This window comes from Columba livia, chromosome 21 (assembly GCF_036013475.1).
Source record: "Columba livia isolate bColLiv1 breed racing homer chromosome 21, bColLiv1.pat.W.v2, whole genome shotgun sequence".
NCBI lineage: Eukaryota > Metazoa > Chordata > Aves > Columbiformes > Columbidae > Columba > Columba livia.
The window spans coordinates 8153937-8177787 of record NC_088622.1 but is presented as its reverse complement, the minus strand read 5'-3'; positions in this window follow the sequence as shown (position 1 = coordinate 8177787).

The following is a 23851-nucleotide window of genomic DNA, read 5'->3' as shown; positions in this document are numbered from 1 at the left end:
AATGGCTGGGTTTTAATAAAGAGCCCTTCTTGAAGTTCGGTTGGATGTCTGCCTTTTCCAAGGACCCCAGAACCTCTCTGAGTGGGATGTTCAGAGACAGAATCTTTCCCTGTTGCACATAGAGGCCGTAGTCTTGGTTTCCCTCTGGCCTCCTGTTGCCACTCCCAAAGGATGGGAGGCACCCCAGCCTTGTGGCATGTCACCCTGCTCTGCACTCATCTGAGATGTCCCACGCCATGAGGAATGGACACGGGGATCACAGTTCAAGGAAGCACAACCCAGTGCTGCATTCAGGTGGTTTCCCATAGGATGTTTCTGCCAACATGAAGTGACGTCAAGGCACTGTCTGTCCCACAGGCCTTCATGGAACTCCCAGGAATAGCTGATGTTGTTTGTGCTTACTTGGGTACATCTCACCTCACATCCGTGATGTGCGTGCTCACATCTCATCTGTACAAAGCAAACATGGATTTCTGACCTGCTCATTCAGTGTCCCTCCATGGAGGGAAGAGCAACATCTGTGAGGTGGGGAGAGAGGCCAGTGCTGGAAATGGTGGTTATGAGGGGCAGTTCGTGAGGATGTCCTGGGGCAGCTTCTGTGGGGTGTCCGGTGCACACGGGCACAGCCCAGCCCCTGCTCTGCTGGTCCTGCAGGTCTCTGGCAGGAGGCCTGGCTGTGAGAGGACACTGCTGTGTGCCAGCCCCGCACACACACACTGTTCAGCTGTACCCTGGGGTTTGCATCCGTGGCCAATTTCATGGGCATATTCTTGAGAGAATCTTTGGAAGAAGACCTAAAGCATCATGCACTGCCCTGAGGAGATCACCTTTCTATCTGGAAAGGCTGTTCTGGGTCCAGCTCTGTCACACAAGTGCCCATTGCCTGTCCCTGCCTGCGCTCACAGGACTGACACACAGCAGGACGGTGACCAAGCTGCCAGAGCACTCAGACCTTGCACCAGTACAAGGGATCAGAAGGAGAGTGTGGGAGTGGAATGAGAACAGCTCTGGAAGAACAAGCACAGCTGCTCCCTGGCAGTGCTGCCGTGCTGGACTCTTTTCCCCTCCTCCCGCGCACACAGGAATTGTCCCTGAACCTCCAAAAAGGCCTTGGAGGAAGGATATAGTGAAAAACAAGTTACTACAGGAATGTTTATTTTGTTTAAGAGACAAGGAGAGCACAGCTCTTCATTTACACAGCCAGTAGTTATAAAAGAAAATCAGACAGAGAATTAGAAAGGGCATGACAACAGGATCACATTAAAAAAACACCTAATAACAACAGAAAATCCAGATGACAGGCTGGTCCTGTAATTAGCTGCATTAAAACTCCTGTGTAGAAGCAGGTGGGAGTTTATTGCTTCAGAAAACAATAAGAAATGAGTTTCCACAGGGCATCCTTGAGCTCCTGGTTCCTCCTGCTGTAGATGAGGGGGTTCACTGCTGGAGGCAACACTGAGTACAGAAATGACAAAGCCAGGCCCAAGGATGGGGAGGAGATGAAGGGCGTTTTCAGGTAGGTAAACATGCCAATGCTGACAAACAGGGAGACCACGGCCAGGTGAGGGAGGCATGTGGAAAAGGCTTTGTGCCCTCCCTGCTCAGAGGGGATCCTCAGCACGGCCCTCAAGATCTGCACATAGGACAGCCCAATAAAGAAAAAACACCCAGGTAATACCAAGACACTGGCCACAAGAAGCCAGATTTCCCCGAGGTAGGTGTCTGAGCAGGAGAGCTTGAGGATCGGGGGAATGTCACAGAAGAACTGGTCCACAGCAGTGCCCTTGCACAGTGGCAGTGAAAATGGCGCAGAGCACTGAGAAACCCAGTGGCCCAGGCAGCTGCTGCCATGTGGACACAAGCTCTGCTGCCCAGGAGGGTCCCGTAGTGCAGGGGTTTGCAGATGGCAACGTAGCGGTCATAAAACATGATGTTGGGAAGTGCCCTGTAGTGATCTTGAGATGTGAATAGCTCTGACCCAATGTGAGAGTCGGTCCGAAGATGGAGCAGTATTTGCCTGAACATCGCCATCAAGAACCGCTCCGACGCGGTTCCAAGATCTGGTGTCACTTTTATTGGTTCCTGTCCGCGACCTTCGTCTCAGTGGCCTTGACCCCGTGGTGACCCTGACCCCGCAATGGCCTTGACCCCACGGTGGCCCCGACCATCCCTGTGGTGGCGCTGACCCCATGGTGACCCTGCTCATTTTCCCAGGGGTCACGGCCAACCCTGTGGTGACACCGGTGGCCCTGGCTGTCCCTTCAGAGGCCCTGGTGTCCCCTGGTCCCTGTGGTGTCCCCTGATGGTGACCGTCTGTAAGAGTCGGTCTGACGATTTGCCTGTCCATCGCCATCAGGAACTCAACTGGTGACAAACACAACCTCATTTCTCATCTTTACTTTTACTTCTCCCCCTTTCTTTTCCCTTTTCTTTTTCTTCCTCTTTCTCTCTATCGCGTGCCCCTTTATGGGGAAATTAATAAAGTAATGCTGCTTGATTGCATTATTACCCCTGGGCATTTTGGTCGCCTTAATTTTGCACTCTGAGATCAAGGTTAAAAGAACCATCACGAGTCCATCATCGAATGGGCCGTGACACCCAGACAGCACCCTCTGTACAGCAGAAGGACCCTGCATTGCTGGGGTTGCTCCTTTCATGCAGAGCTTCTCCCTGCAGCGCAAGGGGATGTCCCCGGGCAGGCTGAGCGCTGACCCTGGCAGGCGGCAGAGTCCCTGCCCTGTCACAGCCCTGGGGTGCAGGGACCCTGCTCTGCAGGACAGCCCTGGGCACCCCTGGGTGCTCACCCGGCTTCACAGCTGTTCAAAACTGCTTGAACAAGAGCCCCCTCTGTACAGATCCCACAAGCTGTGCCTGTGCCAGTTTTAGGAGATAATGCCAGGAGCTACAGCTGCATTGCCCTGCAGCCAGAGACTTACCATGGCAAGGGCTGCAAAGATTTCTCCTCCAGTGAGCTCTCAGTCATCCTCCCAGTCCTGACCACCTTTAATCTCTCTCTGCCTGGCTCGTCTCCCTGAGATGCCCAGGCAGAAACCTCAGGCCTGCTGCGCTTTGCAGAGGAGCTGCTCCTGGGCAGAGCTGTCTCTCTGCAGTGCTGCCGCTTGCCATGAGCTCCCTCTGTCCCAGGAGCCCAGTCCAGCTCAGCAGCACAGCAGCAGCCCATGAGGTCCCTTTCTCTGTCCCCTCTGGGCTCCCTTGTGTTCTTCCTGGATCTCCAGAGGAATGGCCCATGAAAAAGTCTGAAATAATCAGTGATGTTTCTTCTCTCACCACTACAGAGACAATTCTTTCCTGCAGTAGTTTTTTTCATATTAAGAAATAATTTTGGCATGAGAAACAGATTTTCTTGCCCCATCGTTAGACAGGACACCAGGAATGTTACAGCAAAGGATCTAATTCCTCCAAGCTGGGGGAGGAGCATCTTCAGTTGAATGAATTCAGGCATTTTATTCTGGTTTTATACTCCTAGGTGTAGAGAGACATTCAATAATCTGTGGCCATGTCATGTCTGTGCTCTGAGGCAAAGCCTTTGCACACATGCGGTCTTGGACACTTGGTACCAGGTTTCCTGTGGCAGGTCAGAGCCGGGCTGGTGCCACAGCTGGGGTGGTTCAGCCCAGATGTGAGGCAATGTCCTCAGCCAGGGACCTGACGGGGTGGGCTGGAGCTGTCAGTGCTGCAGACAGAGCTGTGACACGGATGGAATAAACTGCCAGGCAGGGTGGCAGGAGTGAGTTCATCTGGTGCTCAATGACAGCAGCCTCCAAGCACAGCAGCAGTCCAGATCAGAACTCAGTCTAGACCTGTAAGGCAATTGAAGGTCCCCATAATGAGCTGTTACTACTGCAGGAACAGTTAAAGGAGAAACAAAGACAACATGTGGCCACTGATGAATTTAATAAGGGAAGGAAGTGACATTCCCTGTGTGTCTTGCTCTCCATCTTCACCAGCAAGGTCTCTCAGGCCTCTGTGACTGGAGGCAGAACAAGCAGCAGTGGATGGGGATCAAGTCAGGGATCACTGGAACTAACACAATCCTTTCCAGTCTATGGGACAGGAGGGGCAGCACCCCAGGAGCTGAGACAGCAGGACGATGTCACAGTGAGGCCACTCTCCACCATCTTGGAAAGCTCATGGAGACTGGGGGGACTCCCTGACCACTGGCAGCTCTCACACAGTGTGTGCACTTCTCAAAAATGGCAGGTGGGTGAGCAGGGGAACCAAGGGCTGTGCCCCAGAACATGTCCACTGGAACCCCATTTCTGGGTGTCTGAAAGAGAAGGTGATGGGTTTTACCCAGGGCAGGTTGTGTCTGTCCATCCTCTTTGTTCTCTGTGAGGAAAGGACGGGGTTGCTGGCCGTGGGCAGAGCAGTGGTGGTCTGTTACCTGGAAGTCAGCAAGGCATTCAGCATCATCCCCCACAATATTCTTGTGTCCAAGATAGGACATTTTGGTCTATCTCAGTGTGGAAGTACACGGGTAAAAAGCAATCTGGATGGCTGGGCTTGGAAAGGTGCTATAGAAAGGGAGAAACTTTCCATTCATGAGGACAGTCAAGCACTGGAAGCTGTTTCCCAGGAGTGTGCACCCACTCTGGCCCAGAAAGGGACCAAGATGTGTTTGGATAAAGCCCTGAGTAATCTGGTCTGACCCTGATTTGAGCAGCAGTTTGGTCAAGACACCTCCCAAGGTCTCATCCAGCCTGAATGACACTGTCCTTTCAAACTCATTGCATATTTTCAATATAGGAACAGCTCTCAGGTTCTCCCCGAGCACAGGCTTAATCCACATGTTGTCCAGGGCTGCTTTACAATTGCCCCCAAGCAGCCTTGACCACATCTTGTGCATCCCTTTTCATTTGACCACACCCTGTTTTGCTTCTGTTTTGCTACATCCTCATGCCCACCTTGTTAATCCTTTCAGAGCAGGTTGCTCAACAGGTGTCAGCATCCATGTACAGAGTCTGCACTTCAGCCAGGCAGCAAAGCCACCATTACAGAAATGGAGATGAGGCTCTTGACCGGGTCCTTGCACCCAGCAATCAGCACGCCTTGTCACCTGAGATTCCTGGGAACACCTGAACTTTAAGTGCAGAGCATGTGAGTCCTGGTTGGGGATCCTGGCTTGTCTCCTGACCCACGTGGTGCTTCAGGCTCTGAAGAGAATCACAACCAACTTTTTGACTGAGGTAGTTTTATTTTACATGTGTCACGCAGGACAGATGAAGGCAGCTCAGAACTCCAGACTCTGCTGCACATTTGGGACTGCAGAGACTGGAAAAGCAGGTGATGGTGTGTGTCAGGGGACACCACATAAAATTTCTGTCTTCCTTTATGACTTTGCACCAACCTGGCATCTGTTCCTTGGCTTTCTTTGGCCAAAAGAAACAATTCCCCTTTTGAGAAGCTAGAATGACTGTTGGCAATGAAATTAAAAAGCTTTAGTTCACCCTCATCTTTGGCACTGTTATTGGTGATAGTATCACTACTCAAAAACATCCTTGAGAGCATCTCTGTTGTCCCTCATCTCCAAAGCTCAGCCTGGGACACAAGGAGCTGGGGAAAGAACTGAGTAAAAACACAAAGGAAAAGTTGCAAAAGTGTTGACTTTTTCCATTGTTAGCAACAGTCCTTCCCTGGAACGTGGAGAGGGGTTTCACAGTTGGCCTTGGCTCTGAGATCAGCCCAGAGTGACGCTGGAAGTGGGGACATCTGAGGGGCTGTCCTTGGGGACCTTTTCTAACCGAGGGACCTTTTCCATGGTCACTATAGACAGGAACCTGTTTTCTGGGGCATCAAGGGCCAGTGGGCACTCAGAGAAATGAGGTAAAGATCTGAATGTCCCTGTGGGAGAGAGGATGAGAGTGCAGCTGGGAGGCATGAAGGACACCAACAATGCGGGGCAGTGGAGGCCACCTGAGCTTTCAGCCAGTTCTGGGAGGGACCAGGGAAGCTCTGCTGGGATGGACTTTCTATTCCACTTGGGGAAGAGCCAGGGCTCTTGACTATTCTATTTATCTTCCACATTAGACAATTTCTATCCCATTTCTAGCTTTGCTTATGCAATCCTCCAGGAAGCTCTTCTGTTTGGCCACCACATGTGCCACCTACACTGGCATAAGGTCCGTCTCCAGTCCCAGCACTACGGCACTCGTGTCCCCTGCTGCTACCCAGCATATCCTTGCCCAAATCCATTCTGTTCCACCCAGGAACCAAACTGGCCTTGATGGGAAGTTTCTGCTTAGGGCCACCTTCAGCATCTGGGCAGAGGAACCACCCTGAGGCCACCCTAAAAATTTCAGCCCTGACCTTGAGCAAAGCTTGTTCCTGAGGACGCTGCTGCGAGCGTCGGGGGGTTACAAAGCTGAATTTCATGTTGCAGGGGTGGATCTTTCTGCAACAATTGCAGGAGATCCCAGGCTGCCAGGCTGGGAACTTCACAACTTGTTGAAGTGCTGGGAGTTGCAGTTCTGGGGCTGCCAGGCCACCATGTTTCAGGCCCAGGTTCTGCTTCAGCCGATCCTTCCCCCTGCTCAGAGTCATTTTGAATCTTCAGACCATGCCCAGAAACACTGAAATTTGTCTCCAGATGGTGAGGGTATTGCCCCTTTGAAGCCCTGCCAAGATGGTGCCTTTCCAGGAAACCTTTTCCTTTCATTTCATTTTCCCTTTCCCTTTCCCTTTCCCTTTCCCTTTCCCTTTCCCTTTCCCTTTCTCTTTCCCTTTCCCTTTTTCTCCCCACTTCTCATGCCCGTCCTTGTCCCATCCTCTCTCACTAACCCCTCGTCTGGTTGGATGTCTCTTCTTCCCTCTCTTCTTTCCTTTTCTCTCTCACACTGTCCTACTCCCTGGCTATTTCAATTCCTCCATTTCAGTCCTGCAGCCCAGCACTAGTGTTTCCTCTTCCCTCCCTTTGTCCTGCTCCCTTCGCTTTCTCCCTCTGTCCCATATCATTCTTCCTGTCTCTTCTCTTTGAATCTTTGGGCCAGTTTAGCCCCAAATACGGAGATGTTTTGCCCATTTTTGGCCAGTTTTAAAGGCCTAGGGAGGGACAGGAGGGACAGCAGGCAGTGACAGGCCCGCAGCTGACAGGCTCCCCCTCCCCTAGGGGGCGCTCGGCTGCCACACCCAGCTGACATAGAACCTTTGTCACAATGCCTGCTACCGTGGCGAGGATGTGGTGACTCTGCAGGTGACAGGGACACTGCAGGACTTGGTGTCAGCTCAGCAATTTCTCAGTTCCCCAAAGAAGCGGAATTCTGCAAATTGCTGGATTAGCTCTTGAAAGGATGTCATCAGGTGGGTGTTTTGGTGTAATACACTGAAAACCAGAGCAGAAATGGTGAAATATTCCCATGATATGCATGATCCCTGCACCAAACCACCATGACTCAGCCTAAGTAGATCTGCAGCTTTTTTTTTTTGTACTGACAACAGATTGTGGAAGTACAGTGTAAAAACCATCCTTATGGAGAGATCTTTGCATTTTAGGCTTAGTCTAAATGTCTCAAGTAGTTGGGGTTTTTGTTTGGGCCTAATCTAAAAGGACTGATGGCTTTCATCCTCATCTAAAGAAGAATGTGGTATAACATATAAATAGAAAAACCATCCTCATAGAGGAATCTTGGTGTTTTAGGCTCAGTCTAAGTTTCCCAAGGAGTTGTGCGGGTTTTTTTAAGTATTTTGTAAGTATTGCTAGGGCTTTGTATTCTTTGCGAGGCATTTCAGTGTGGTTTAACCTTTTTTATGGAGATTAGTTTACACAGGCATTCAGATTGTATCTTGCTTATTAAAGCCGCTGTTAATTTCTCTTGTGATGGGGTGGATTTGAATGGATCTGACCCAAAGCAGATTTTTCGTCCTATGTTTTTATGCCTACGTTTTTAGGCCCACAGTTTTTGGCGTAAAACTTTAGGCCTACATTTTTAGGCTTAAATTATATAAGCCTACGTTTTCAGGCCTGCATTTTTAGGACGTAAGTTTCAAACTCTGACAGCAGTGACTCTTCAGATTATTTAAATGGGTTTGTTCTTGGGGTTGGTTGTTCTGAGACCCAAGTGTAGATCCCATTTCCTGGGCACAGAGATATTCCTTTGTTTATGTGTTTGCTTTTATAGTAAAGACATTGTAGCAGAAACGTTGAATTTGTTCCCATCTGGGAAGAAGCTCATTCTCAGTGTCTGACTGTTTCTTCCATTTGGGTGAGGGGGGTATATAACAGGTATTCATAGGCACCAAATCTGAGTGTTTTGCACACTAAAGAAAAAGATCAAAGACATGAAAAAATGAAGTGAAAGATCAATGAGTATGTGGAATATCAGCAAGTTTTCAAGTGTCATAAATATTTCCTAAGATATTGCAGTGCTTTCAATATTACTTTAAAGCACTTAAAGCAGTTTCTGGCAATTAAGATCTTTTTTTCTTTTTTTTTTGTCTATTGCAGGGCTCTGAAATAACACAAACCCCTTGTAGCTGCTTTCAAAGGACATTTCTACTGCTATTTTTAGTCAATATAGCATATGTTTTATGACATATTTCGTATTTTGGTGCTTTCGTGGCTAAACATGGCAGAGACCTGATCACAGTGCTTGGGCTTCCACAAAGAAACACTCTTCGAAAGAGATTTCAGTTGTGTTTTCCTCAGATGACTAATTAGAGTGATTAGTCACCAAATACTAATGTAATTTTGTTTTGGTTTATTTTTCAGTCGCACTGAATGCACCTGGAGAGAAGAGTTTATGCATAAGAATAAATTTCTACATTCCTTAGGCAATCAGAACATAAAGTTTGATGTTCAGGTTTTAGAATCTGGTTTCACTGCTTTTTGTTGGGTCCAGATGCTTTATTGAAGTTCTGATCACCTTTATTTCTCCTTCTAGAAGTCACAAGGAGCCAATGAGCAGAACATCAAAAGCAGTATGTAAAAACATAATCTCACCCCTTTTCCTACACACCATGCCAAATTTTAACCAACGCAGCCTTGTATGAGTTTTCCACTTGTTAACATAAAGTATTTTCCAGTAAATGTTGTAAATATTGGACTCAACAATGTAAAAAGTGAGTCATGCCATTGTTGTGAGGACAGCTCTGTGCAGCTCCGTGATTCCTTGTCGCGTCCTTCAATGCTTGGGGATTTGTTCCTAAAACTGTGTAATTGCAGTGATTTGGTTGGGGCCCCTTGGAGTACAAAAATGTCTTTAATAGATTGCCATGAATTTAAATAACATTGCTACACAACTATGAATTTACATTTGGGAAAGGGGTGATGTTTTTCTTCAGGTTTGCAAATACCCTCATTCTGCTGCTAAAATATTATATAAATGAGAAACACAAGGAAATACCGGACTGGTAAACGGTCTGGATCTGGATTTGCCGCTGAGGTCAAAGACTATGTGTCTCTTACATGTTTTTTATTTTTTGTCTTAATTTTAATGTAAATTGCATTTATTGTATTCCAACTAATTCAGATGGGTTTTTATTTCCTCCCTTTTCCTCTCTGTTGGAGAAAGGAGAGGATGAGAGTGCAGCTGGGGAGGCATGAAGGACACCAACGCATGGGGCAGTGGACGCCACCTGAGCTTTCAGCCAGGGCCGGGAGGGACCAGGGAAGCTCTGCTGGGCTGGACTTTCTACTTCCACTTGGGAGAGAGCCAAGGCTCCTAACTATCCTATTTATTTCCAGTTTGGCCAGTTGGTATTTGGCGGGCTCTGTTTGGGTCTGTCAGGGCCTGTAGGTCTCTTTCAAGGTTTGTTGGGCTCTTTTTGGCTTTGCCGAAAGAGACTGACAGAGCTTGACAGGGCCTGAAAAAGCCCAGTAAAGCCCAACAAAGACCTATATAGCTCAGCAAAGCCTGAAAAAGCCTGACAGAGCCTGACAAAGCCCAACAGAGCCCAACAGAGCCAAGCAAAGCCCGAAAGAGACTGAAAGAGCCTGACAGAGACTGACAGAGCCAGACAAAGTCTGACAGGGCCAGACAGAACCTGAGAAAGCCCAATAAAGGCCAACAAAGCTCTTTAGAGCCCAGCAGAGCCTGAAAAAGCTGACAGAACCTGACTGAGCCTGAAAGAACCCGACAGAGCCCAAAAGAACCTGACAGAGCTTGAAAGAGAATGACAGAGCCCAACAGGGCCCGACAAAGCCCAACATACCCCAATAGAGCCAAAGAAAGACCTATAGTGCCTGGGCTCTGTCAGGCTTTGTCGGACTTTATTGGGGTATGTCAGGCTTTCTGGGCCCTGTCAGGATCTGTCAAGCTCTTTTGGGCTTTGTCAGACTCTTTCTGGCTCTGTCAGGCTCTATAGGTCTTTGTCAGGCTTTATTGGGCTCTGTTGGGCTTTGTTGGTCTTTGTCTGGCTTGGTCAGGCTCTATTGGGCTCTGTTGGGCCCTGCCAGTCTCTATCAAGGTTTGCTGGGCTCTGTTGGGTTTTGCCGAAAGAGACTGACAGAGCCTAACAGGGCCCGGCAGATCCTGACAAAGCCTAGTAAAGCCCGACAAAGCCCCATAGAGCCCAAGAGAGATCAACAGGGCTTGACAGAGCCTGGCTGTGGGAGATTTGAGGGATTTTCTTGAAGTTAATGTGTGGATGGGTTTCTATTAGATGGAGATTTGTTACTGAACTAGCCAGGCCCAAAGGAATTTCAAGGCCAGCTTGGAAAGCTGAAAACAGGACCTGCTGTGGGAGTGAGGTAGTTCTACAATAACAAGGCCTCAACAAGATGTAAATCAACAGACCTATTAGCAGTGAGACTTGGGCACGTGGACAGTTCATGAACATGGACAATATCCAATCAGCTAATGCATGCTTGGAGCGTGGACGCGTGATCAGGAAATAACTGCATATATAAGGAGGCTTGTTTCTGTAATAAATGGCTTCGCTTGAATTCATATTGAATTGTGTGGAGTCCATGATTTTTTGCCCTCGTACCTGACAAAGTCTGACAGGGCTGGACAGATCCTGACAAAGTCCAATAAAGCCCGACAAAGCCCCATAGAGCCTGACAGAGCCCAACAGGGCTTGACAGAGCCCAACAGAGGCTGACAGGGCTTGACAGAGGCTAAGTCCAACCATGCCCAATAAAGACTGACAAAAACCTATAGAGCCTGACAGTGCGTGACAGAGCCCATCAAAGACTGAGAGAGCCTGACAAGGCTCGACAAAACCTGACAGGGCCTGACAGAGTCTGACAGCGGCCAACAGAGCCCAACAGTACCTGACAGAGCATGAAAAAGCCTGAAAGAGCCCGACAAGATCCGACAGAGTCAAAGAGGGGCCAGAGCTCTTTTGAGAGTTGCTCAGTGCTGGCACTGGCTTCTCCTCGCTTGATGTTTTTGAAGAACACCTTGACCTTGGGTGGCGATCACCATGTGACCTTGACCTAGAACGATAGTTAGGACTCTTCCCTTTGCTTCTTCTTGGAGATGGCAGCAGTGGTGAGTAGGAATGAGAACATGAACAACTTCATGATCAAGAGTCGGAGTGAGTGCAGGAAGAGCCTGATCATGACTTGCAGTAGGTATACGAACTTCTAGGGTAAGACAGAGCACTACAAGGAGACTCGGACCTTAAATAAACACAACACAGAAAGATAATTACATTATTTCAAAGCAGTCACACTCCCCAGTTTTTTTCCTCTCAGATTTGGTTTGCTTGGTTTTTTTTTTCTCTTCCAGAAAGTATTAAAGTATTTGACAGGAATATATACCTTATATTCTACAAAGCCCTAGGAATACGTACAAAATGTGTGTTTTGCCAGGAGCGATTCCTCCAACAGTTTCTGGTGAGTTCTTAGGGACTGGTGCATTGTCATCTGTGTGTTCTGAAAACAACAGAAGTACAGAAAAGAAAAAATGAATCAGTAAATTCATGAGTGTATATGAAAATGAGAATCCCTTTACAGATACAAATGTAAAATTTTATACGTAACATCACACTTCTATCATTTCCACACACCAAAGAGACATTTTGAGAATGCACAAGGAGTAAAATATTTTTCATGTAAGAGTAAAACAAAAAACCTCAACTACTTGGGAAACTTAGACTGAGCCTAAAACACCAAGATCCCTCCAAAAGAATGGTTTTTCTATTTACATTTTATACCACACTGTACTTTAGATAAGGAGGAAAGCTATCAGACGTTTTAGACTAGACCTTAATAAAAAACCCAACTACCTGAGACACTTAGAATAAGCGTATAATGCAAAGATCTCTCAATAATGATGGTTTTTATACTGTACTTTCACAATCTGTTGGCAGTACAAACATAAAAGCTGCAGATCTAGTTAGGCTGTGTCATGGTGGTTTGGTGCAGGGATCATGCATATTATGGGATGGGCACGCATGGCTGCTCAGGCTCAGGCTCGTCCCTGCAGAGCAGATGGTGTTGGGCAGGATAAAATCTGCTGCTGCATTGTCCGGCTGTTCTGGGCTGTCTCCCAGCTGTGCATGGGGGGAGCCTACCTGGAGCCATGGCAGCAATTCACCTGGCCCATCCCGACCAAGCCAAGAGAAGCCTCCCGCAGGGCACGCTTGTGGGGCACAAGGTGCTGACCAGACGGATGGACAAGGTCTGCCAAAGGGTGTCCCAGTGCCAAGTCGCGCTGCGGGGCAAGAGCTCTTCCCCTGACACTCCGTGTTGGCACAGAACCATTGCCGAGACAGCGCCGGGTCAACAAAACCCCCTATTGTGACCGCAGTGCTGGGGGAGGGGCACTGAGGGCTCTCCCCAATATGCCCATGTCTCTCTGGCACTGGGAGCCCAGCCCTGGGCACAGCACTTTAGGCCTGGCCTCAGCAGCGCTGAGCAGAGGGGAAGGGTCTCCTCCCTCCAGCTGCTGGCAAGGCTTTGCCCGTGCAGCCCAGAGTACCACTGGCTGCCTCCTTGGGCCAAGCCCACCTTGCTGGCTCCTGTTCAACTTGGGGTCCACCAGGAGCCCAGGACCTTTTGTGCCATGCTCTTTGCCAGCAGCTTTGACAAAGTGCTTTGGCTCACAAGTCTGTGTGCACATGTCCCAGGATGCTTCACACCCATAGCATTGCCAGAGATTTCTCCTCATTTCCTAGGCAAGAACTCACCAGTGCTATCATCCTGCCTGGCTGATTGATAGGAGACACCCACAATGAACCTTCTTTGTTTTCCAGCCAGTAATCCTCACCCACACGCTCTCAACTATATTGCTCCTAACCGTAAGGGCTGCCAAGTCAAACCTCTCCCTTACATACATTGCAACTCCCCCACCTCACCTGCCCTGTCTGTCCCTCCTCAACAGCCTGTTCAGCCTTCCCGAGCACTGATGCTCTCTGACCATTCTGCACCAGGGACAGGAAAGCTTGTGCACACAAGTTCCAGCTTCACAAGAGAGCACAGTCACCTGAAGTATGACATAAATACGGTATTGGCATGGAAGCGTGAGCAATTGCTTACAAAAGCTACATATTTGTCTTCAGTCTGGTGACACACAAAAGTTGACAGCACATAAGTTTTTGGTAAGAATCTCTCCAAGCACTTCACTTTCTTCCTGGACATTCCAAAGGTACCTGAGTCACATTTGGACAGGGACGGCCATAGCCCACTCCATAAGGCTCTGCAAACAAAACATTGCTCTTGCCTGTGGCACATGCCAGCTGAATCCTGGAGGTCTAGTTTGGGGACTTGACCAGCCACCATTGACATATGATAGAGTAGTAAATGCTTCTTTTTGAGAAGTAGCCAGAGATGCTGAGGCCACCCACTCCAACATCAGACACCAAATTGGGTATTCAGCTCCTCCCAGTTTACATTGCTATATTGCAGCTTTTGTATTTAGTTTTGATATTATTAGGTCAGCTGCTGCTCCACATTATCTAATCGTTCATTTTCGAGTGCTCTCCTGTTACATCCTCTGACAGATGACATTCTGTAACCAGGTATATCAATATTCCCACATGTAATTTGCATGGTTTCTAGCTGATCCATGGTGGTTCACTTATTCTAACTTCTGCCTTCTGCATTATGGGGTGATGTATCTGTCTCTGTGTTTGTGTGGCGCGTGTTACATCAGAAGCATTGACCCAGCCAGGTCACTGCATCTCTTTCTCTTCTCCCTCTGCTGTCACCATGACTATACCAGATGTCTGATGTGCTTTCTGACATCATGGACCCTCTGGTCCTGCCTCCCTCCTGCTGTTCAATCCTTTTCCTGCAAGAGAAGTGACAACCAGTCAGTGCCCCCTCTGGGGCACCTGGACCTTCCAGAGCTGGATGGCTGGTGGGAACTGTCACCATCAGCCAAGGCTCTGTGTGAAGTCTTCTCCTGGCACAGGAACAGCTCTGGCTGTGCCTGGTGAGCACCACGCTGCCCCAAGGAGAACAGCAACACTGGCAGTGACTCCTGGGCAATGTCCAGCTGGGCAGAGATGATTTGAGGGCAGGTTGGCAGCAGACCCTGAGGCTGTGCCAGGGGTGGCCACATCTGGCTCCTCCCGGCAGCATTTTGGAAAGTCCCTTCCCAGATGTGAGCGCCAGGCCAAGGGCACATGGCAGAAAGATCCCCCACCCACAAGGGTCCCAGCCCCCAACTGGCCTCTGTCCCCAAAATACACAGACTTGTAAACAGGCTCTGCCTCCACCTGAATTATTTCAGTTTTAAGAAAAAGAAACCAAACTAAAGTGTACTTCTGGATGAGGCTGGACCAGGTTCGGGATCAGTACCAGGGGTGCTGCAGGAGCAGGTGTATCCCAGCATGGACAGGCCGGGGGGACCTGTCCACCCCCACCAGGGCCCAGTTCAGCAGCCCTGGGCCTGAGGGCTCAGCCCAGGGACAGCCCCACAACCAGGGTCAGAGCGGTTCATGCTGCTGCCCCGAGGGTCACCAGCCCCAGGCAGCCCTGAGCCAGAGTGCAGGCGTCTGAGCTGGGCTGAGCTGGAAGGGGCTGGAAAACAGCTCATCAGGAGGAGGCAATGGAAGAAGGTTCTGTGTGTGTGACACCGGGAATGAACCGACACCTTCAGTTTGGTATCTGGACCCGTGCTGGGCTTGTACATGGACTAAGCCCCAGCTCAGAGCACAAATTGCTCCTGCTCTCTCCTCCCTGGTGCGGCCCAAGCGCACGACTGCCCTGCCTGCTCCTGCCTTGGGGCTTGGGGAACCCGGGTGAAAAGGAAAGACAAACTCGTGTGGTTACAGGATCTCTTAAGTGTCCTGGGATTGCTTTGCTAATCACTCTGTAATGTTTCCTGGGATATAAACACGATATCTGCCCAGAGAGGCAAATAAGTCCATGAACCAACTTTCCTATTAAGGTTTCTTTCTTACAAAAACACAAACTTCCATTTTCTCATTGGCAACATACTGAAAGATGGAAGCTGAAACAGCATCTGCCTCTTGTGAAAACAACAGATGGTTCCACTCAGTCGATCCTTAGGTGCTTCTTCCACAGGAAAGCTGTCCATTAATCTAATCTTTGGTGTACAGGCAGGGCCTTGCTGATGTTTCTGTGTAGGCAGCAAGTGTGTGGATGTCAGGCTTTCTGCAGATTTGTAACTGAGTTTTCCCGTTTCTCTTAATAAGGAAAATTTTGCTGTGTATTCCTGAAGTCTCCCATAAGCTGGTGGGTTTAGAGAAGGACGGGGAGCTCCAGTGAGCTCAGGGAGGACCAGGCAGCATCACAGGCAAAGCAGACTGGAATTCGACTTGGTCAACATTAATGGAATTTATGGACAGGTGAAACAGGAACCTCTTCCCCATCTTTGGGTGGATCACCGTGCACCCTGAACCGATACAGGCAGGTGTAGTCCGGGTGGCCCCAGTTGCTCAGCACTTGCAGCCTGATGTAATTCACAACCCCAGGGAGCTCGTTCTGCAATGACAAGAAGAAAGGAGTTGCCTTCTCCTCTCTGGCACGTGAGCGCTGACAGAAGTGCCACAACAACGGCCTTGTTCAACAGTTTCCTTCCTGCTGCCCCACGGGGGCTTTTGACCTGTCATGGTCAAGATGTTCCCTCATTGGGCCATGAGAACAGCAAAGGAATAAGCAGCTACCAGATGCCTCAGCAAATACACTGGAAAGTTCTCGCCTGCTTTGGGCCACAGGCTTCCACAGTCAGAAGATCCAGTGCTGGGGTCAGTATAATGTCTCATTGCCTTCTCTAGAAAGCAACGGAAACAGAATGGCCTCCCTAACACTGGTCATTTCCTGCACCAACAGAATCCTCAGGAAGCCCAGTATTTCTGGTCTTCAACTGGCAAAACAGCAGCCGTGCATCCTACCAGATGTGGCCGCTTGTGTGCACTTGGGGTCTAGACAGTCAAGCTGATTCCAGCTTCAACTGTGGCGCTTCTAGGCCCTGAAGATCAAATCCAAAATGAAAGAGAAGACCAGCAGTCCAGGCATCCGCCACCAGGAAGTTGAAGCAGAAGAAAGGCCAGCGTGGCACACACTCGAGGACAGGGCTGCCTGTAGCCCTTTGGCAGGGAAGCCTCTACCCATTCAACCGCATTTCTCCTCCCTCTTTGTCCCCATACCTTCAGCTGGAAGGTCTGAAGGACTGGGATTCAGCGCCGCCAGGAAAGTGAACTGTCCCAGGAACGCTCCCTGCTCCTCATGTTCTTCCTTGAAGCCCTACAGAAAGATGGGGTGGAGAAAACAAGAGCGTCTTGTGCACCATGGAAGACGGAACTTCAGTCGGTGAAGTACGGGGTTATTTCAGCTACGTAGTCCAAGGATGATGAGGGCAAGGAAAAGACCTGAAGCTACAGGTGGGCAGCATGACACACTTGCCTACTCAACGAGTCCAAGCTGGCAGTCAGAAAAGGAGCAGACACTCCCAGTGAGAGGGAGGTAACCTGAGGATTGCAAATACCACTGGGGTTGGAAGCCAAAAAGGTTTAGGAGCATGCACTGTGCCAGCTCCTTTTCCCTGTGGCTCCAGGAGTAGCATCTTGTCCCAGAAGCCTTTTTTTGAGTGGTACATTGAATAAAAGAGGAACACAATGTGAAGGAAGCAACATCAAGGAGCCTGTTTCTTCTGAGAGACAGGAGGAAGCTTAGGCCACCAAAATCTTTGACCCATCTTCATCCCCTGCTTTGAAATGTTGTGCAACCCCCAGCCCCCCACTCTAGAGAAGTCGCTTACGTAGACAGCAAAGTCCTTTGGAGCTCCAGAGATACTTTCTCCACGGAACGCTGTCCCAGAGACATGGTCCATGGTGACGGCTCTGGGAATGACCGGCATGGACAGCTTGATGAACACGTGTCCTTGACTTCCCGGGAAGGGCCAGCAGTTGCCAGGATGATTTTCTGGCTGCAAGGACAAGAAACACTCAGCAAGGAGACACAGGAGGAGAGCAGGTCCATGCAAGAATGAGGCAGGAGAAGCAGCTTTGAGGAGCAAAGATGGGGGAAGGCAACTCTGAGCAGCATGTGTGGTTCATTCTCCTGACATTTGTTTTACTGCTTCTTGGTGTTCCTACTTGCAGAATCAGCTCAGGGGTCCTCATGTAATCCATTCTCGGCAGGGAATATAGGAAAAACTTTGCTTTGCCAGTCTGGAGGGATGGAGAAGTTCTGTAAACAACGACGGCAGCCCCTGGAAATTAAAACATGAGCATGATCACCAGGCAGAGTCAGGAGGAATATTACACTGTTGACTTGGAAAAGACTTCTCAGTTGTCATCCATGTCCTACAGTGGATTCCCCTTTGTCTTGATGGCACAACCCCTCTGGAACACATAGCAAGGAGTCATCAAACTGTTGTATTTGGCTGTTGAAATAGGCAAGACTGTGAACCAGCCTTTCTGTTCTTCCCATGGGGTCTTGCTCTGTCAGTGGGGGTACTTTTAGGGCACGAGGTGAACCTTGACTTCTCGCCCCTTCTCTCCTACCCCTGGGCATGTTCCAATGCCCATCTTGCCAATCTGGACACGAAGCGCTTTGGAACTGGTTTGTATGTACAATGTCACGGCACCAGCTGATTTGAGGGCATAATCAGGCATCGGGACCTGCATTTCTTGCAGCTTGTCCAGGGCTTGAGTGATGATCTCCTGAACAGCCTGGGAAGGAACACAAAGGAGAGCCTGTTAGAAGGAAAAGGAATGGGGCAAGCAGCTCCCCATGCAAGGCCAGCCAAGGTGAATCGGGACAAGGCCCATCTCAGATGGAAGGAACACCCAAATTATCTGGAAGCGTCTCAAGTTTGCTCTGCTGTGATTGATGGGATCAGAAAGGGGGGGCTGCTCACTCCAGTGCTCTGAATGCTGGAGCTGCGGGAAGGGGCTTTTCCTGTGAAAAGGCCCCAGGCCAGACAGCACAGACAGACAAGCTTCCTGGGCATGAGAATGGATGGGCTTAACTCTGGACCTCTCAGATTATTCTTTCTTTCCAGAACTTCCTTGAGGAGGACCCAAGATGTGGATGCAGAGGAAGGTATGACTCAGACAGCTGTCATGCATATCAGGGCTCCCTCTTCCCCATAAGGAAGTGTGGAGCAACAGGAAAAGGAAGCGTGGCCATGACAGCGCTTGTTCCAGCAGCACCAGCCTGTTGTGCAAGAGCTGGGGAAGAGCCTGCAGGCACACAGTAATTCTGACTGGTGACACTGGGTGACCACAGGACAGCAATTACCTGGCGTGCCAGTTGCTGGCACTGTCTTTCTTTCTTCAGTGGACACTGGCACTGTGTGACTGTTTCGCTTCGGAAGGCTCTTCTGCTCAGTCTCATGGTCCACCTCATTAGAAAGAAAGTGGGACAGTTTCATGAGATGTAACTTCCTCATCAGGAACATTATACCTTCAGCCAGTTCATCTGGAGAAAGAGCCATCTGAGAAGCATGTCCCACCAAGCCAACTCCATCACACGGGAAGGATAACACACACGGGACACCGAATCCCAGGGTCCTCCAAACATGTTCTAGGCACTTTCACAAGTGGTGCTGAAGAGCCCACTGTCCCCCAAAACAAGCGGAAAACCACAGCCAAGTTTTTGGAATTGCAACTAAAAACAGAGAGAGAAACCACTCAAGACTGTATTAAATGAAGGTACCACTCAAGGCTGCCTGAAAGATCAGTGTCCAGCCTCAAGACGAGTGTCCAGCTCCAACCCACCCCAACCCTGAGATGACACTGAGATCCTGCAGACACCCAGGAGAGTAACTGGGCTGGACCAGGCTATGAAGACTGGGCTGCTCTAATCCTACCCAGGAGATCAATCCTGCCTGAAGCCCAGTCACCTTGCTGTACCAGTGGGATGAAAATCGATCACAAAGAGAAATGCTGCAGAAACAGCATCTGCCCCTGACTTCCAACGTTATGAAAGGACAGCCAAGATTTCTTGGGACCTCATTCCTGACTGGAACTTGCCCAGCTGACAGCTGGCCTGTGCATGAGTTGAACATGAATGCAGCACACACTGGTTCTGGATACCAGTGTCTGCACAAAGCACCTCTGGCCAGTAATGGTACAGATGGGGCAGCAGCTGCCCCTGGGACTCAGCTTGAACCACAGCTGGTAGCAGACCCTGTGCTGGACCATCTCTGTGGCTGCCAGCCCACGCCAGACATGAAATCGAATGTCACTGCAGTGAGGCGCTGATTGACCCCCCCCTGCCGTCAAGTCTACAGCACATCCATACATGAATCTAAAAGCTCAGCTGCCCAGGTTACACAGTTACAGAGTGAACTACACTGACCAGGTGTCGCTTTCTCCAGGTCTTTCAGCATTTCCTTTGGAACTTGAGATATCTTCCCAGGAGCATTCTGCAGACATTTGCTGGTGCTTGCAGTGGCCCCACACCAGGCCTGGAGCTGTCAGGAGAAAGGACTCCCTGGAGCTCCTCCAGCTCTAAACTCAACCCCAGCGTGCCTCTGGCTTGGCAGTGGCACTGGGAGCATCGCAGGATGAAGCAGCTGGCAAAGAGCTTCGCAAAGCAGAGCCACCCGTGGCACTCTCCTCAAGGAGCGGATGGACAAATATGGGGCCTCTCAGGGCCTTCTGAGCAGGAGGCCTCTCACACACACAAAAGGAAACCCACACTGGAGTGGGAGCATGTAGCACCAGAGGAAAAAGTGATCATTCACAATTCTTGTAGAGAAGAGCCTGCTGGCCACTGCGAGGCGGAACTGTCCCAACAAAATGTTAACAAATAACAAACCAAATGTTAACAAATGCAAAAGGTCAGTAGCAAATGAAGACTGAACACTTATCTCTGGGATTCTCCCCATGCTCAGGAACAAGATTCCACCAAGTGACTTCGTCACCATGAACTGCAGGAACCAGACAGGGAATCAAACACAGGCAAGGAGTTTCCAGGGCATGTTGTGATCTACTTCTTAGTCACCTGCAGTGACTGGAAGGGAGTGGGGTAATGACACAGGACACATACAAAGGTGTAGGTTCCCACAGATAAAAGGAACATGGGTGACCTTTTTGCCAAGACCTAGCAGCTCTTTTGGTAAAGGAATATTCATGACTTATCTGCGCAATACCCCTAAGGCACAAAAAGCTCTTGGAAGTCCTTAAGATGATGTTTGGTAAAACTGCACGTGAATAACTTATTAAAAGATAAGTGTTTATTCCTTCAAGCCGAAAGACAATGACAATTTACCTCTGAGATGCACCAAAGGCTCATAACCAGGATACAGCCGAGAAGCTCGATAAACGCTGACAATGCCATACCCTGGAATCGAACACAGAGAAGTTTCAACACTCACAGAGGAAGGAAGAAACTGGAGCAAAAAGCAATCGTCCGTGCTTCTCATGGACAAGACCCTGTGAAAGGCTGCACCAGCGCTAGCCCTGCATGTTCCTGCAGGTTGGGGACCTGCAGTTCATCCGAGGGGAGCAGGGCTGCAGGATGAGAGCAGAAATGTTCCTGTTTTCCCAAGTGGACATTTCCTGAGCATGCCCCTCCAGATATCGCCGAGGCTGAAAGCCAGGATACAGCCGGGGAGTCTGATTCCGATGACAACACCTGCGAAGCAGAACTGGTGGGCCAGAGCATGGGAGAGGTGCAGCCTCCTCCTGCCGCACTGCCCTGCGGAGATGTTGATGGGGCAGCTCCCTGCAGTGCAGCCTCAGCAAGTGGATGGGCATCTGCAGCACACTAGGAATCCTTTCTGGCTGCATTGAGAGATGTGGTGTGAGAGTGCTGGTCCAGCTCAGGTGTCCTTTGAGACCAGAGCCACACTTCCATGGTGGCTTTCCAGGGATAAGGGTCTGAGACTGTCCTGTCCCCAGGTGGAGAACCCATACCACTTGGGAAGCACCTCCCTGTGCCAGCAGGTAGGGGTGTCTGAGTTGGACAGGCCTGGGCAGGGCTGTGGGACTCCCAACAGGAGGAAAGACACTTCTTGCCCTTACCATGTCTCTGAGTCCTTTTCCTTCCACCATCACCACTGGCTTGAGCAGAGCAGGGAACCTGGAGATGCTGAGGTCAGACACCAGCCCTGCAGAGGTAACACTGCTGCCCACCTCCTGTTCCTGGGGTGTTTGGTGTCCCATGCTGGTGGGACTGGGGAGGCACAGGCCTGTCCACAGCCGTGCACAGGCACTGAGGACCAGGAGATGACTCAGGTGCTCCCCTGGCAAAAACACCCACAACCAAAACGGGGTGTGAGACACGGGCTTTTACTGCAGGGTGCCCAGCACTTGCAAACAGTGAACCCAGACTCAGGGAAACAAGGTGGGTCTCCTGGGGGCTTTCCAAAGCTGTGCTCTACTTGGAGTGGGACAGCAGCGCTGAGGGTTGAGGTCTCATCATGTCCATCCTCAGGTAGGTCCTTGGGAGCAGCAGGAGCAACCACAGATCTGGGGCGTGGTCATGATCCTGCTTTGTTGCAGAGAACAGCCCCAGCCCCCAAAAACAGATTGTTCAAGTCCCAAAATGCCAGGTAACGGGCTCTTTCTGCTCGGGTGTGCTGCCCCTCATGCACACTGAGAACCTGTGACTCATCTCCCCAAGGAGGAGGAGGCAAACCTCTGCCAGGTGCCCAAGTAAGGGAGGAATTTTACAACTGTGGGAGGGCAGAGCTGCCAGCAAGGTGGCACGGGAGAGGCACTGGGCTCTTCTTCCCAGTCCCCACTTGGGGCACACTGAGTTTGTAGGTCAGTGTTCCTATTGCCCGTAGGCCCCCACCAGCCTGTGTTCAGAAAATAATGCTCTCCCCTTCTTCTTTGCTTCACGTTTATACTTCATTTCTCTGAGATGCAGGACTGGAGCTTGCCCCAATGGGAGTTTTCCAGGGGACTGAGGCTGTTTGCAGTACACATGCATGTCACCAATCACCATGGGGGTCTTGCACTGGGAATGCAGCTCTCCCATGGGGGCTGGCAGCAGGAAGACCCCAGGGTGCTTGGCAGAGGCATGTGTGAGCCTGGGCTCCCCCATTGTCCCCCCAGGGTCACCCCATGGGTGGAGGAGCTCCCAGCAGGGAACAGGGCAATGCTGAAGCGGGAGAGGATGTTTGTCACGGCCATCTCCTCACATCTTCTACTCTAGGGTCAGACTCTGTTGTTTGCAGCACTACTGAGTTGCAGCAGCTCCTCACAGGGAGCCAATGCTCCTGCCAGCCCACAGCAGAGGAGCCTTTCAGAAAAGAACCATAGGGGTGTGGAGACCCAGTTTGAACTCCAAGTCCTGCCCAAGCGTGCCACCCTTCTCCCCACCTGGCACCTGTGTGAGAGGTTTCTCTGTCCATGGGTGTTGGAGTAGGTGAAAGCCCCAGCCAAGGGAGAGGGATCCTGGCCCAGCTCCCAGCAGAGGTGGGACACAAAACATCCTCTGTCATGGAAATGTGACCACATGAGCATTCTCCCAGATGAGCCCTTCTCCAGGCCAGGGGGCTGGATCACAGCTTTGGGCTGCAGCTCATGTTTCCTGGGGATACTTTCTCCAACATCCTGGCCTTCCAATAGTGCTGGAGGAAAGGTGCCCCCATCCCACCTGCTGCCATCCCTCCTGTACCTGCATACAAGTACTGCCCTGACACAAACCCATGCTGACACCCTGGTGAGGCAGCAGAAGCTGGAGGTGAGCAGGACGAGGGGGTCCCAGGGCTGCTGTGGGGCCTTACAGCCCCTGCTCAGGAAGAAAGCAGCTCTGTGGCTGTGACAAGAATGCTCGTGGTCTGTGACGGCCCAAGGCTGCAGGAGCAGCCCATGGAGACTGAGGCCCTGGCAGAGCCAGAGGAGAGGGTATCCCAGCCCTGTGTCCCAGAAAGCGGCTCTGCACCCCATGCTGGGGCACTAGGGAGCAGAGCTGCCTCCTGACCATTGTGGGAAGAGGTTTGTGGGCCATGATCCCCTCTGGGGTCATCTGGAATTTAAGGGAACTGTGACCACCTTACAGTTCACTCCCATGGGGTCACAGCCCAAGACTCACCCTGACACGGCAGCTCTGTCATGGTCACTGCACTGTGGGACCAGGATGGCCCAGGCAGGATCTGGGGGAAAGAGTAGCTGGGAGATCTTGGAGTCAAGAAATGGGCACTGAGGTGCATCATGGGACTTATTAGAGAGACATTTTGGCTAGAAACTGCCTATGGCAAGCAGGATGGAGACATCTGTATCAGCAGAATTATTCACCAGGGACTATGGGCTCTGGCAGCCCCACAGCCTGACCCCAAGCCTGCCATCACTGAGACATGCCCGTTCCCCACCACTATGTCTTAGTTCTCTGCTCCTCCTAATCAAACTCAGGAAGATTTCATGACACTTGGGCAGAGATGGACTGGCTCCGGGTCAAAGGCTCCTGAGATTTTTAATAAAAACAAATACGATGCACAGGGTAAAAGCGGGAAAAAAAAAAAAAAAAAAAAAAAAACAAACAAGGAAAATCTGGGCTGTTTATGCTGACCATGGG